Genomic DNA, 16,327 nt, shown 5'->3' with positions numbered 1-16,327 from the left:
TCCCAGAGGTGCCAGGGGAGGGCTGAGCACAGGACACCTTCCCCAGGGTTAAAATCTGCTCCTCACCTGTGCTGGGACGGGCAGGTGTGGAGAAGAGCTGGTGGGCAGGATCCCCACTTGGAATGCAGCAAACAGCCCAGGCCAGGGCTCTGATTAGCCTGATCTATCTGGGGAAGGCTTTTAATGAGCAGCTTGAGTGAGGATGTTCCAGAGATGGATGCATTCAAAGTGCTGCTTTCAGCAGCGCCTCGCACCCAGAGGCACACTCTGAGCTCCTTCTGAATGCGAACAAGCACAGGGCAGGCCTTAAATCTTCATGGGAGTTGTGGCAAACATCTCCAGCCGAGCCCAGGGCAGCGTGGGAGCACTTCCAGCCTGAGCAGCACATGGGGAAGGGGTTCTGTGCCCCTGGCCCTGCTCCCCACGGGCTCAGCAGGGCTCTGCCCTTTCCTAAAGCAGGGAATCCAGGTTCATTCTGGTTTATCAGTGCCTTCCCCTAAAGCCCAGGGAATGCAGGTTCATTCCATATTATCAATGCTTTTCCTAAAGCACAGGGGATACAGGTTCATTCTAGGTTATCAATGCCTTCCTTTGGAGGCCAGGGATTCCAGGTTTCCTCTGGTTTATCAGTGCCTTTCCTAAAACCCCAGGGGATCCAGGTTCATTCTGGTTTATCAGTGCTTCCCCCAAAGCCCAAGGGGATCCAGGTTATCAGAACCTTCCCCAAAGCCCAGGGGGTCCAAATTCCCCCCAGGTTTTCAATGCCTTCCCCCAAAGCCCAGGGAATTCCAGATTCCCTGCAGGTTTTCTGTGCCTTGCCCCAAAGCCCAGAGGATCCACGTTCCCCCCATATTTTCAGTGCCTTCCCCTCATCCCTCTTTCCCTTTCCTCCCTCTCCCCCTTCCCCCAGACCAGCTGGGCTCTGCTCCAAACCTCTCCTTTCCTCCCTGCCAGCATTAGCCAGCTTCTCCCCAAATCCCCAGCACTGCTGGCATTCATTTGCCGAGGATCAGCGTGTGGAATGTGATGAAGGCTCCCAGCCCCTGCTGCTCGCAGCTTGTGCTGTCGTTCACAGCTGCTCAGGGCAATACAAAGCAGGTGGAAAACGATCCCCGGCCCTTTCCAGCTCTTGTGCTTGGCTCTGAGAAACTGCTCAAGGTGCAGGTGGGCGAGGAATGAGAGAGAGCACCTGGAAAACGCCCAGAGTGTTCCAGGAATGGGGTTTTGCTGTCTCCGTCCTCCTCTTGCCACTGCCTGGCATTATACAGGAGAGGAACAGGAGCAGCTTTGGAGCTGGGAGGGTTTGTAGGAGCTGGGGCGAGGCAGAGCTGCTCCATCTGTGCTCCTGCCAGCACATCCCTGCCATGGGGAGCACAGGGCTCCCTCCCAGGAACCCCCAAAGGGTTAATAATGCCTGCTCTGAGCCACCCCAAAATGTCAGAGCTTCCTTCTCTGAACATTTCCAAGGGAAGAGTTACTGGATGTCCTGAAATGTCATTGCCAAGGGGAGGATGCCAGCTGGATGGGGGAGCTGAGAGTGCAAAACTGCTCTGCTCTGTAGGGTAAGGGATTTAGGATCCTCACCTTGGACACCACTGCTCTGCTCTGTGGGGTGAGGGATTTAGGATCCTCACTTGGGCCATGGCTGCACAGAGATGCTCCTCCAGTCCTGTGTCCTCAGGCAGAGCTTCCAGTCTCCCTGGGAAACTGGGGCTGCTGTCCCTGGGAATTTGGGACTGTTTGTCCCTGGGAATTTGGGGCTGTTGTTCCTGGGAATTTGGGGCTGTTGTCCCTGGAAATTTGAGGCTGCTGTCCCTGGGGATTTGGGATTGTTTTCCCTGGGGATTTGGGACTGTTGTCCCTGGGAATTTGGGGCTGCTGTGCCTGGAATTTGGGACTGTTGCCCCAAGCAGCTCTAGACCCCAGGAACTCAGAAGAAGGGATTGGAAAGTCAGGAGAAGGAGCTGGAGTGCCAACACCTCATCTACCCTGGCTCCAGATTTATCTCTGTAGCTGCCACAGATATTTATTTGCTTTATCTTTTCCTAACTTTGCTGCTTTGGACCCCCAGCCTCCCCCTGGCAGGGCTGCTGGGGCTGGGAATGTTCACCTGGGGAGGTTTGGCTGCCCAGAGACACAGCCTGGGCTCCCAGAGCCTCCCTCAGCCCCACCAGCTGCTGCCTCTGGATATTGGGATACTGGTTTGTTCTGCTCTTCCCCTGAGCTGGGCAAAGGTTTCAGGGTAATCTGTGTAAAAGAACCTCTGGGAAAGCTCTGCCCCACTAACGAGGCACAGGAGACACCAAAACATCCCCAGTGCAGATTTATCTGCTGTGAGCTTGGTGGGGGCTGCAAAGCAGCAACATTTGCAGTAATTTCTGGTGTCTCACACCCAAATATCCCCTGTGAGTGATGGCAGGGGCTCGTGTGCTAAAGCAGCTAACAAGTGACAAATGTGAAAAAAAAGATTGAAGGAATAGCTCGGAAAGTCTGGCTGTTGTGGGGAAACAGAGGAGGAGGTGGAGGGTGTGAGTGTGCACACACAGGAAAATGACACCACCCACAGCAGCAGCATCCAGAGACTTGGGACAAGCACCAGGTGCCTGCTCCAAGAGTTTGGGTTGATTTAGCCTTCCTTGGGCCCAGAGCAGGCCCAGAGCCACGAGGCCAGCATGGTGCTTATCAGCCAGGTGATATCTGGAAATTGGGGGTTACTATGGCAACAGCTTTATTTTGGTTTTTTTTTAAACCCAGTGGATCCAGGTTCCCTCCAGGTTATCAATGACTTATTCCAAAGTCCAGGGGATCCAGGTTCATGCCAGGTGATCAATGCCTTTCCTAAAGCCCAAGGGAATGCTAAATTCCTTCTGGTTTACCAGTGCCTTCTCCTAAAGCCCTGAGGATCCAGGTTCATTCCAGGTTGTCAGAACCTTCCCCTAAAGCCCAGGGGATCTAGATTAGTTCCAGGTTATCAGTGCCTTCCCCCAAAGCCTAGGGAATCCAGGTTCATTCTGATTTATCAATGCCTTTCCCCCAAAGCCCAGGGGATCGGGATTCCCTCCATGTTCTCAATACCTTCCCCCAAAGCCAAACTCCTCTGTCTGTAGTTAAGGAACTTTAGTTAAAGCTGCTTTCCTCAGGAGCAAAGCCAAGCAAGCCCACTGTCTAAGAGCTGTGCCATTCTGAAGCTGTGGACAGGTAAAATCATTTCTGTTGCAGGTCTGAGTCTCCCTGTTTGCCTCTCCGTGTCCTGCCAGATCAATTATTGTTTGTTACCTCCATTAGATCTTCAGGAGAAAGGCAGAAACACAATCTTTTCCTTCCATTAATCAGGGCAGTTTACAGAAAACATCAATTTAAAATGTTAAGGCCAATTTGCAACTGCTATTGACAACAATTAAATTGGCCTCCAGAAAGTTGTTTTTTGACACGGTGAAGAATGAAATCTTTATGAGCACATTGTGTGTGCTGGGCCTCTCCTGGCTCCTGATTGCTGATCCTATCACACTCCATGGAAGTGTAAACAGAGGTGAGGAGCTGGAAGCAGAGCTCCATTAGAGCGTGCCAGAATCAGTAAACTCCCCTCCCCTCTTGCTGGACCCCTGCCCAGATATTGCAACTCAATCTATGCTCTGCCTCCACCACTATCAGCTTCCTTTAGTTCCCAGCTGGGTTATTTTCACTTTAAACTGCACAAAAAATGTACTGGAACAAAGGCTGGCTGCTTTATCCTTGGCATTGTCACCTGGAGCAGTGAACTGCAGAGGAGCACAGGGGCCACAGCCCCACCAGAGCAGAGACCATGGGGTCTGAGGGACCCTTGGCATGGAGAACCAGCTCAGCTTGCAGAGGGTGACTGTGACGTTCACATTCTCTGAACAGAGAGAGAGAGAGGCATAATTCTCCCTTACAGGTTTTCTCCTGGAGAAGGACAGAGAGAAGAAAACAATTCTTATCTGTATTCAGTGCTCCTGCTGTTTTTGCATGTGTGGAATGCGTTATGGAGGTTGTCCACCTAAAGTGATTTGGTCAGTTGGATTCTGCTGAGGATTCCCTGGCCAATCACTCAAAGCTGTGTCCTGGCTGTCTCAGACACTCACAAGTTTTTCTTTAGAATTCTTTAACAGTAGTATAGTATTCTTTAATCTAGTACAGTATAATATAATATAGTTTAATAAAGCAATTGCTCAGCATTCTGAGTCAACGGAATCAGATGCCAACCATTACCTGTGGTGGGGGTCACAGTGTTTTACTTCAGGTGCCAGTGCAGGAGGTGCCACAGCCCTCAGCAGAGCAGTGGCCACTGGATCTGAGGCACCCTTGCCATGGAGAACCAGCTCAGCTTGCAGAGGGTGCCCGTGGCATTCACATTCTCTGAACAGAGAGAGAGATAATTCTCTCACAGGGTTTTTCTCCTGGAGAAGCACAGAGAGAAGAAGAGAAAACAATTCTTTATTCACTGCCCCTGTTGTTTGTGCACATGTGGAATGGGTTATGGAGATTGTTCACCTGAAGTGATTTGGTCAGTTGGATTCTGCTGAGGATTGCTTTGATTCCCTGGCCAATCACTCAAAGCTGTGTCCTGGCTGTCTCAGACAGTCACGGGTTTTTCTTTAGCTTTCTTTAATAGTACTACAGTATCTTTAATATAGTACAGTATAATGGAATATAGTTTATTAAAGCAATTGTTCAGCATTCTGAATCAATGGAGTCAGATGCCAATAATTTCCTTTGGTGGCGGTCAAAATGTTTTAATTGGGAATTGAGTGGTTCTTGCCTCACTTCCCCTTCCCTGGAGCTTTGACACCCTCAGCCCCTCTGACCTGAAAGGCTCCCCAGGGTTGTTTATTGGAGCAGCCCTGAGAGGGAGCAATGCCCTCCTCCAGGAAAGGACACATCAGCTCGTGCTGTTTGATTTAAAATATTTGAGGAGGAAGGGAAAAGGAGTACATCTGTCACAATCTCACTTACAATCAGCAAAGTTAATGGAAAGATTCCTTCTGACTCTCCTGGGCTTTGGACAAGGCTCTGTGCTGCAACATTAGCAAATAATGAAGTTCACATCTCATCAAATCCTCCTCAGGAAAATAACTCTGAAATATGTGGCTGGCCTTTTGCAGCTCCCTCCCCAAATCTGTCCCTGCTTTGTCAGCTGTGCCAGCACCTCTATCTCTGGTGGTAAATCACTTCTGTGGATAAGAGCTGCTCTCTAACAGACACCCCCACAGATGTTCCACTACTGTCAGTCCCCAGGGCTCAGAGAGGTCCCTCCCAAAAGCACTGGGGTAAATACTGAATATCCAGAACGTGGCTTTCAGTGTCTGCCAACTGCAGGAATGCATGGAACCTGAGAATCTCCTGAGCTGGAGCCACAGGGATTGTGAGTCCAGCCCTGGCCCTGCCCAGACCCCCAACAATCCCACCCTGGGCATCCCCAAAGGCTCCTGGAGCTCTGGCAGCCTCTGTAGTATCACAGAATTATGGAATCATGGAATTGTAGAATTCCAGGGACTGTGCCCATTCCCTGGGGAGCCTGGGCAGTGCCAGCCCCTCTGGGGGAAGAACCTTTCCCTAAATCCATCCCAAACCCCAAAAACAACCCCATCCTGGGCAACCCTGGCAGCCTTGGGGCCATGACCATTCCCTGGGGCAGTGCCAGCCCCTCTGGGGGAAGAACCTTTCCCTAAATCCATCCCAAACTCCCCATGCCCAGCCCCAGCCATGCCCTGGGTGCTGTCCCAGAGCAGAGTCCGCTGTCCCCAGAGCCCTGGGGAGCTCTGTCCTCTATATCCCCCTGGCAGCCCCACAGCACAGAGCCAGAGCTGTCCCCTCCCTCTGAGGCTGCTCTCTGTGTGTTTCCCCTCCTTGGTGCCTGTCCCAGAGGCCCTGCAGGGCTCCAGGTGTGGCACAGCTGGAGCAGCTGTCCTGTCCCACCTGCACTGCCAGTCCTGAAGGCACAGAACACAATATCCAGCATAAACAGAGCACACAAATGGGGATACAAGCTTCACAACGTCCCCGTGGTACAGCAGCTCACCCTGGAGGAGCTGCCAGCCCTGGTCACTCCATGGGGACGCTCTTTGGTGGCACAGGAGCTGCCAGCCCTGTGTTCAGTGGCAGGTGACACCTGTGAACATCACTCCAACATAATTGTCACAGTGATCCTTGGTGCAGCTGATGAAATATTCACCTTGCAGCAGCTGCCAGGCCATGAATGTTTCACTGGCTCCTGAATTGTTGATGAGCTTTAATTGCACTGCCCTCTGCCACCAGGGCTCTGCAGGGCACCTGCAGCTAGCCACAGCCCCTGTGCCCTGCTCCTGAGGGCACCCCTGGCCACAGGGCACAGCACTGACCCCCCCAGTGCCCCCATCCCACCCTCAGCATGGCCTGGGGTCCCCAGAGCCACCCTGCTTGTGACAGGCTCAGGTGTCACTGCTGTGCCCCAGCTCACACCTTCGCAGACATCTCTTCATGAAAATCCTTTCTTTAGGATTTCTCCCTCCTGAGAAGCTGGGAGGCCTCAGGAACAAAATGTAAACATTGATTATCTGCTGCTGTGGAATGCAACAGATGCATCTGTGATTGGCCTCATGTGGTTGTTGCTAATTAATGGCCAATCACAGTCAGCTGGCTCGGACAGAGAGTGTAAGCTGCCTTTGTTATCATTCCTTTCTATTCTTAGCTAGCCTTCTGAGATGAAACCTTTTCTTCTATTATTTTAGTATAGTTTTAATATAATATACATAATAAAATAATAAATCAGCCTTCTGAAACATGGAGTCAGATCCTCGTCTCTTCCCTCATCCTCAGACCCCTGTGAACGCTGTCACACACACCCTGGGGACTGTGCAGCCAGCCTGGGCACAGCAGCAGCACTCAGAGGGTGCCTCCTTCTGGGAGCCTCCCTGAGGGATGCTGAGACACAGGACAGCCCCTCTGGGGGATGTGAATTGACACTGGCCAGGGGGGTTATTTACAGACCATGAATGAGACAGGGCTGCTGGGAATGTTCCTTGAGCTGTTTTATTTTTCAGCATCAGTCTCATTACATGGTTATGAAAATGAGAAGATGCCACCAGCTCATATCCCAGGCAGCAGACACAGAACTTAATGTTACAACTCACTTTATAAGCTTCTTGACCAATCACACAAAGCAAAAGCACATTGACAGTAGTTCTATCCAACCACTATAAGCACAGGTACCTTTGGTTAAACAATACTTGCTTATTTCAAATAGATCTGCTTGTGAACCTTGAAACACAACGCCCAGAGCTCCATTATTAAGCTTAGGACTCCCTAATATCTTGCTAGATAAACTTTTCTGCAGCTTAGGGAGTTATTCTAGACAAGCATTAACACACAAACCATTGTTCAATTTGTCCTTGCTTTTCTACAGTTTAAATAATTTTTCCGCTGACCAATCTCATGGCTACTGCTTAGCTCTAATCACAGTTCTGCTGTCTCTGAGGCCTTTTGCAGCTTTCCCAAAACCCTCTGATTTTGTGGATTCCCACAGTGAATCCTGCCCAGGACAGGCCACCCCTGCCCTGCAGACAGCCCTGGTCCCTGCAGCCACCAGCTCTGCAGCTGCTCAGGGAAGCAGCTCCTGCTCCTAAGGCACGCTGCTCTCCTTGACCTATTTGCTCATTACCTCCACAAATGGGATTTTGATTAAGGAATTTTCCTAAGTAATTATTCTGGCATTAGCAATCCAGCCAAACAGAAAATAGTCCAAAAGGAAAGGTGGCCTGGTGGCTGCCCTGAAGGCTCTTCTTGGGGAGGGGAGCAAAAAATCAGCCCTGCAGGGCAGCTGGACACAGCTCTGTCCAGTGAACACCAGTCCAAGGGGCAGCTGAACACAGCTTTGCCCTGCCCACAGGGACACAGGTCCTTCAGGTCGTGTCCCAGCTCCATGTGTAATTTGTGTTGCTCATCACAGCTGGGTAGAGCTTCCCACAGAGCTGCAGTTTCAGGGGTTAAAAACTGAAATTAAAAGGTGCTGAGCTCTTATTTAGAGCAGCAATTCCTGCCCTGTTCCCAGGGAACAGGCTGAGTGCAAGGAGTTGCTCAGGGTGGCAGTGGCACCTCCCAGCCTGGCTGGCAAGGACCATGCTCACACCGGCCACATCCCTGCCAGGACACCCAATTAGGAAGGAATTCTTCCCTGGCAGGAGGAGGAATGGCACAGGGTGCCCAGAGCAGCTGTGGCTGTCCCTGGATCCCTGGCAGTGCCCAAGGCCAGGTTGGACAGGGCTGGGAACACCCTGGGACAGTGGAAAGTGCCCCTGCCATGGCAGGGGTGGAATGGGATGGGCTTTAAGGTCCCTCCCAACCCAAACCATTCCATGATTCTATGACTCTGTGATTTTATGATTCCATGAATCTATGATTCCATATTCCTATGGTTCTGCAATTCCATGATTCTGTGACTCTATGATTATACAATTCCGTAAGTCTATGATTCTTTAATTCTACAATTCCATGTTTCTGTGATTCCACGTTTCTATGATTCCATGAATCTATGATTCCATGAATCTATGATTCTACAAGCCCATGATTCTATGACTCTATGATTCCATGATCCTGTAATTCTATGATTCCCCGTGGGAATGTCACATTTTGGGTTTTTTTTAATTTTGTTTTGTTTTGTTTTGTTTTTTTTGACCATGGGGGACAAATGTTGCCTGGAGCAGTCACTGCTGGGCTGGCTGGGTGACCAGAGGGACAGACTGTGGCAGGAGGAGCTGCAGGGCATGGCCAGCTCTGGCCACCATGGGACAGGCATCCAGGAAAGGGTCATGGAATCCTGGAATGACTGGCTTGGAAGGGAATTTAGTCCTGTTTCAGCTGCCTTGCCATCACCCCATGGGTTCATTGGGAATGGGAACTTTTATCTGGCTGCTGAGCTGGGAACCAGGGCAGGGACAAAAGGACAAGGCCATGGACAGCTGCTGCTCAGGACAAAGAGGGGAGGAAGAGGCACAAAAACAACCAGGAGCATTCCCAGCAGGTCCCCAAAATCCCTCACAGGTATCACAGGGAATGAGTGGGTAAGACCCCAAAAGATTCTGAGCCTCTCAGCGCGATGTCCCCTCTCAAAATGATGTAAGAAAGGATCTGGACACTTGAGCACTTCATAAACTCCAACAGGCACCATCCCCAGGCACAGGAAGTTCTGCCAAGAGCTTTTCCCTGCCTTTCCTGACCTCAGCAGGATTTGCCCCTCAAGTCCTGGCTTTTCTTTCCTGACTGCAGCTCCCTTTGGGATGGCAGCTTTTGGAGTTGCTCTTCCGAAATCCTTTCCTTCCAGAGGAAAGCAGGAACCATGAATGATTCCTTGGAGGGTGTGAAACAGAGCAACTCTCATCCTTGGACTGTGAATTCCACACACCCATTTATTTACTCACAATTATAAACAGAGCACTTCATAAATATTCATGAGGAGGCTCCCAAGGCCCAGCTGAGAAAATCAGTGTTATCACCATTTCCCAGTGCTCAGGCTGAGGCACAGGCACAGACACTGCTGCAATCGTGCAGTTTTACTCAATTCCTGTCAAAGTTTGGCCCAAGATCCCCCAGTTCCTGGATCCCCCTCATATTTAGCAAGGAATTGTGCAATTTTACACATTTCCTGTAAAGTTTGGCACATGAGCCCCCAATTCCTGAATCCCCATCGTGTTTAGTATGGAAATTTTGTGCAGTTTTACAGAATTCCTGTGAAATTTGCCACAAGATCTCCCAATTCCTCGATCTCACTCATGTTTAGCAGGGAACTGTGCAGTTTTTCAGAATTCCTGTCAAAGGCTGACCCGAGATCCCCCAATTCTGGAATCCCTCTTATGTTTAGCAGGGAATTTTGCAGTTTTACAAAATTCCTGTAAGGTCTACCCCAAGATTCCCCAATTCCTGCATCCCCCGCTATGTTTGCCAGCCTGGCTGGCACAGGTGTCCCACTGAGCTGGGATTTGTGGTCCCAGGCTCTGGATCAGGCTGATCCTGGCAGAGATCAGGCTCAGTTCCACCTGAGCTGTGGTGGGGGATGCTCCCCTTGCAGCCTGGCCCCCCTAAGCCCCCGAGGGCATTGAGGGGATCCAGAGCTGCCATGCAGGGCCAGGGGTGATGTGCACACCTAATTTCCCTGGGATGGTGTCTGAGGCAGATCTGGGCACTTTTAATGTCAGGACCCAGCACATCCCTCTGGCTGTCCTGAGCAGCCAGGACCCTGCCAGGGGGCTCAGAGACCCTGGCACAGAGTTTAAGATCCCTGTGGGTTTGATTATGACCCATGGAGCAAATTGCCAACCTTAGATGAAGATCTGCAAGCCACAACAGTTTAGGTAGAATAATTGTGAAGTTATCACGGGGTGAAAAAGTAGATTTTGGGGTTTTTAGAATGGGGGTTCAGTGGGCAAGATGGAGGGAAGTGGGTGTGTCCTGCCTTTCTCCTTCTTCTTCTTGGCCTCCATCTTCTGCTGTGATGTTGGCACTTTTGGATTGGTTTAGAGTAGAAGCTCACTGTCTAACACAGGTGATAGGTATTGAAAGTAATTGTAAACATTGTACACATAGTTTTTAGTATAAAGACATAACATCACCCTGGAGGAGGCAGAGTGCCTGGAACTGTCCTGCTGGATGGACCCGAGCAGGGCAGGAGAAAGAATTTCATAGATAAGGAACAATAAACAACCTTGAGACCGAGAAATGAAGAGCTCTGACTCCTTCTTCAAGTGCCGGGCTGGGAAAAGAGACTTTCCATCTTTTCTTGGGGTCACTCTTACAAGCTAAAGATCCTGACACTTTAGTGGTGCACAGCTGACCCTGCAAAGGCTCTCTGGTATCAGGGAATGTTTATCTCAACCTTCAATCCCTGCTGGGACAGTTGCTCCTCAATGTTCTCCCTGCAGGTTCTGTCTCCCTTCTGCTGATACCCTTGAAGCCTGGGAGGTGTCATCAGCTCTCCCCGTGCCCTTAATCACCTTCCTTAGCCTATATAATTAAATTCCATCAGGTATTGCAGCTAATTTTTGAGAAGAACAAAAGCCAGTTCGGTCGCGGGCGAACAGAGCAAATTAATTAGGAGGGGAATATCAGGCCCTCTGTAAATGAGATTCCAGCAGAAGCAGCACAGCTTGTCTGGGCTCCCCAGCCCCTGAGCTCAGTTCCAGGGGTACAGAGTGTTCAGGGAGGGGACAGGGGTTGGAGCAGCCCCTGCTGGAGCCACTCCTGGGATCCATCCCAAAGCAGGGCACAGGGAGCTGCTGTTGGAAGCTCATTTGGAGAGGTGTAGGGACATAGAATATAGGAAAATAAAGATAGGTAGAAAGCAATCTTTTCCCTAAGGAGCTGCAGCTGGGCCAATTATCAAAGATTAGGAGTAGGCCTGGCTTTAACAGGCCACAGCTGTGAGCAATGAGAAAAAGATGCTATAAAAGAGTGGGGTGGTGAGAAGGGAGCTGGAGTCACTTGGTCATGAAGAAAGAGTCAGTGGTCTGAGAGCTGCCCACCAGAAACCCCAAGGAGATGTGAAACTTTTGTGATAGGAGACAACTGTGTGGAATGCCTGCAATAAAATGACAACAGAGAGGGCTCATTGAATCTCATTAAAGGAGAGGCTGGGCCAGCAGATTCCTCCAGTGTGCTCTGGGCATGGCTCCCTGTTCTATTCCTGCCCATCTGACCCCAACAAAAGTTACTGGGGTGTTCAGAATTCTAAGGGTGGAGCAGCCACAGCTTCTCTGGGCACCCTATGTGTCACAGACATCTTTTATGAAAAATCCTTTCCTTGGGATTTTTCCTCCTGAGAAGCTGGGAGGCCTCAGGAACAAAATGTAAGCAATGATTATCTGCTGCTGTGGAATGCAACAGGTGGATCTGTGATTGGTCTCATGTGGTTGTTTCTAATTAATGGCCAATTACAGTCACCTGTCTCAGACAGAGAGTCCGAGCCACAATCTTATGTTATCATTCCTTCTTTCCTATTCTATTCTTAGCCAGCCTTCTAATGAAACATTTTCTTCTATTCTTTTAGTATAGTTTTAATGTAATATATATAATAAAATAATAAATCAGCCTTCTGAAACATAGAGTCAGATCCTTGTCTCTTCACCAGTCTAAGCACCTCTGTGAACACTGTCACACCTGTGCAGGCCCCCCTAGCTGGGCTCTCTGTACAAACGACAAACAGGACAAGACTCTGGAAACATGCCTTGAGCTGTTTGATTTTCCAGCATCAGCCTCATTCCATGGGTATGACAATGGGAAGATGCCATCAGCTCACATCCCAGGCAGCAGAGACAGAACTCAGTGTTATAACTCACTTTAAAAGCTTTCTGACGAATCACACAAAGCAGGTTTGGGTGTGGAGCTGAGCCCCCCTTGCATTCCAAGATGCCCCAGTGTGAGTGGCAGGACAGGGGATGGTGCAGAGCACTTTGCAAACACCTCCCAGCCCTTGTGGCAGTTCCTGGGCTTGGACTTGGGCTTTTCTCTGTGTAAAACAGCCCCAAAAGGTTCACTGCAGCTCTGTTTTGTGGGGAACAGCCCCAAAAGAATCACTCCCAGCTCTAAAATGATAACTCCACCTCTGTTTTGTGTAAAACAACCCCAGAAGGATCACTCCAGCTCTGTTGTGTGTAAAACAGCCCCAAAAGGATCACTCCAGCTCTGTTATAGGTAAAACAACCCCAAAAGGAGATCACTCCAGCTCTATTATGTGGGGAACTGCCCCAAAGAATCCCTTCATCAGAAATGAGCAGCACCAGAAGCAGGGAGGCTGTGGATCCTCCAAAAATGAATATTTTTCCCCTTTTCCTGCAGAGATCTGTCTGGCAGTGTCTGTGCTGAGGATGTGAGGGCTCCTCCTTGGTGCAGGGCTCCTTTCCCCAGGGCAGTTTGTGGCCAGGCTGAGGTCACATCTCTGTGCATCTTGCAAAAGTCTGTCCACGCCAGTCCCTGTCTGCCCTTCTCAGGGTGATGTAATCTGGGCTCAGTAATAACATTTCCAAGAGGTGGATAACAGCATTTTAGTTCAGCTCTAATAATTCTGTTAAAGCAGAGCTGGGCTTGTAATTGCAGTTTGTGGCCGAGGTTGTTCCATATGTGACTTCTGTAGGATGCCTTTGTAATGAAATGTTCCCTCTGAGCTCCGTGCCCTGAAGAATTTGCCTTTTTTTTGTGTGGCAGGCAGAGCACTCTGCTCTCTTGTAACCAGAGGAGGGGGGGGAAGAAAGTATTTTGTAATAAATGAGCCAGGACTCCATTTTTCTTCATGCAGGAAAAGCCAAATCTTTATTGTGTAGATCATATTTTATAGGATGATGATCATCATCATTATTCTTATTCTTATTCTTATTCTTATTCTTATTCTTATTCTTATTCTTATTCTTATTCTTATTCTTATTCTGTTGTCAGATCTTCTTGGTTGACCATTCCCACTCAGTTCATTGGTCAGTCCATGGTATTTTGCATATCTATCAAACTTCTGTGTTTTTCGTTAGCTTACCCATTTTTTTTCTACTAATTCTCATAGGACAGATCTTATTGCTTATCCGGGTGCACTTGTTTTTCACCCTAGGAATAGATTTTTGTGTCAATGAACTTTATCTCTCAAGACGTTTTCATAAGAGACCTTCCAAACTGCCTTTAGGAGAAGTGACAGGCTGGATATTCATTTAACAGAGCAGGCCTGATTTTAGGAGGCCTTTCTTTGGTAATTTCTCTCCCTGTTTGCAACAGGAGTGAAATTCCACCCTGTTTCAGTCTCTGCTGGGGATTTGGAGCTGTGTTGATCTTCCTGGGACAGAGGGAGGTGTCGCTGCCATGGCAGGGGTGGCACTGCAAGAGCTCTGAGGTCCCTTCCAGCCCAAACCATTCTGTAATTCAATGAAAAATCCCTGAAATCTGAAATAAAATGAAGATCACTCTATGTACGCTGCTTTTTTAAGTAATTTGGCATTCTTTAGCTCTCTCACCAGGACAACACTGAGGTTCAGCCTGGTCTGGGGAAACATCTGGGATGAGTTCCAGGAGCTTTATCGCATCCCATGGCACAGGCAGCTCCAGCAGCTCGGGGAGAGCACATCTGGAGGCAGAAAGGAGGAAAACCTCCTTTCCTTGGAGAAGGAAATGGGGAATTTCCCTGTCTGTGCTCCCACTGGGCACCTGCATTTGGGATTGCTCCAAGGGTCCCTTCACTTCCAGGTGAAACACCCTGCTCAGGATGGGATTGTGGCAAATAAATGGAATAACAACACCTGGATTTGGCCCCCCAGCAGCTCCCAGTTCCCTCTGAAAGGAAAATTCACTCCAAGAATTCTCCCAGAATTTTGCAAGGCCGAAAGAAATGATCACAAGTGAGCAGGAATTAAAAAAATAAAAAACAAACCAAAAAGCAAACGTAGCATGCTGTAATATATCCATGGAAAGGAAAAATCATGCTGCTTGAAGTCTGCAAATCTGAGTTTCTCCTGGGAAAATGTAACTCCTGTTCAAATGCTAATGGCTCGTTATCACAGGGATGTTTTAATTGAACTACAATGTTCCATAAGCAGGGGCAGAGCAAGGTTCAGAGAGCAAGTGGCTGATGAGGAATCCTCAATCTGCCAGTAAATGTTTGCTTTTTTATAAACTTCCCCTCCTTGATCTGTTCTTAAGCAGGTTCTCCGAAGGGAATTGTGAGAGGCAGCTGATTTCAGCTGGAGGTAGCAGCAATATTTGTGCGGCTCTGGGGACAGTGAGTGGCTGCAAGGGAAACAGGGGAGGTTCCAAAGCCTCTCTCATTCCCAAGGTGTTGCCAGAGAGCCTGGAATGGGGTGGGAACAAACAGATTTGGGGTTTTTTTTTGCTTTTGCAAAGCAGAGAAGGGCTGTGGAATAGCGTGGGTCAGGCAGGACAGAGCTGGGTGCCCTCCTGGTCCTGCCCAGCACCTTCTGCCACCTCAGCTCGGGCAGGAAATCAGGGAAAATGGAATTTCCCTGGGATCCAGCTGCATCCCTGCAGCCCCCAGGCCGCCCCCCTTCCCTCCCCCTGCACCTTTCTTATCTCTGCCTCTTGCTGAAATAATAGGAGCAGAAAAATTAACAACATGAAAAAGGGAGGAGATGATAAAGAGTATCTGAAAAATCATCTGTGTCCTCATTTCAGAGCTTTGCATGGTAACAGGCAGGCAGGGTGTGCTTTGCTTTTTTTCCTTTATTAATGTATTAAAATATTAAAGAACTGGGTGTCTCTTGAACCTGCAGTGTTGTCAGGGACTGGGAAAGCTCTGAGGAGTCTTTTGAGGAGGAATTTGAGGAGCTGTCCCAAAACCCAATTTTGCTGTGCTGCTGTGATGGGGACATGGGACCAGCCTGGACAGGGGGACATTGGCACCTGGGGACAGAACCCTTGGTACAGGGAGGGCATTGGCACATGGGGACAGAACCCTGCCACAGGGGGGACATTGGCACCTGGGGACAGAACCCTTGGTACAGAGGGACATTGGCACCTGGGGACAGATCTGTGACACAGAGGGGACATTGGCACATGGGGACAGAACCTCTGCCACCAGGGTGCTCTCAGGGGCTGAGAATCTCCTCTGACTCCCTTTGAGACCTTTGGAGGGCAAAGGTGGGTCTGAACCTGGCATGAGCCAATTTCGTGAGGAGTGGGCTCTTGGATTTGGCATTTTGGGGCTTCCCCTCTCAGGTTCTGCTCACAATTTCCAACATGTGCAGTTGTTCTTCTTCCTAAATCTTTGCCAGCAAAGAATTCAGGCTTTGATGTTGCTGCAGGTGTTGTTTTCTGGGCCATTCTCAGGGTGCCTTTAATTGTGCAATGTGTGAGGGTGACGGAGGGGCTGTAAAGAGCACATATAATTAAATTTTAAAAACCCCTAAAAATAATAATAATATAAATATAAGTGTAAATTTTAGTAGAAATATATAAATACATTAAATAGAAATATATATGTAAAATATATTTTAATTATTATATTATTAATAATATGTTATTAATAATAGAATTATTCTATTTATATAATTATATTATTGTATATTATGTACATAAATATATATAGAAATATCTATACATACATAAAAATAAATGTGCATCTATAATTATATATGGCAATTTATAAATATAAATATATATTTATATACTGTATAATATATATTATACATTTTAATCATTTATATTATATTATATTATATTATATTATATTATATTATATTATATTATTTATATTATATTATATTATATTATATATAGACACAGAAATTAGTATGTATATATATATAATAGATATAAGTATATAAGTGTATATATATACAAATATATATGTGTGTGT

The 16,327-nt window shown here is 48.4% G+C and overlaps 1 protein-coding gene across 3 annotated transcripts in view; it reads left to right on the top strand.

Moving 5' to 3' along the window:
* SHISA6 (shisa family member 6) overlaps positions 1 to 16,327 on the top strand; it is a 149,543-nt gene that overhangs the window by 16,650 nt on the left and 116,566 nt on the right. The gene's annotated exons all lie outside the window — the stretch shown is intronic.

The sequence above is a fragment of the Zonotrichia leucophrys genome, chromosome 18, assembly GCF_028769735.1.
Source record: "Zonotrichia leucophrys gambelii isolate GWCS_2022_RI chromosome 18, RI_Zleu_2.0, whole genome shotgun sequence".
Lineage (NCBI taxonomy): Eukaryota > Metazoa > Chordata > Aves > Passeriformes > Passerellidae > Zonotrichia > Zonotrichia leucophrys.
This window is presented reverse-complemented; position numbering and strand designations above follow the sequence as displayed.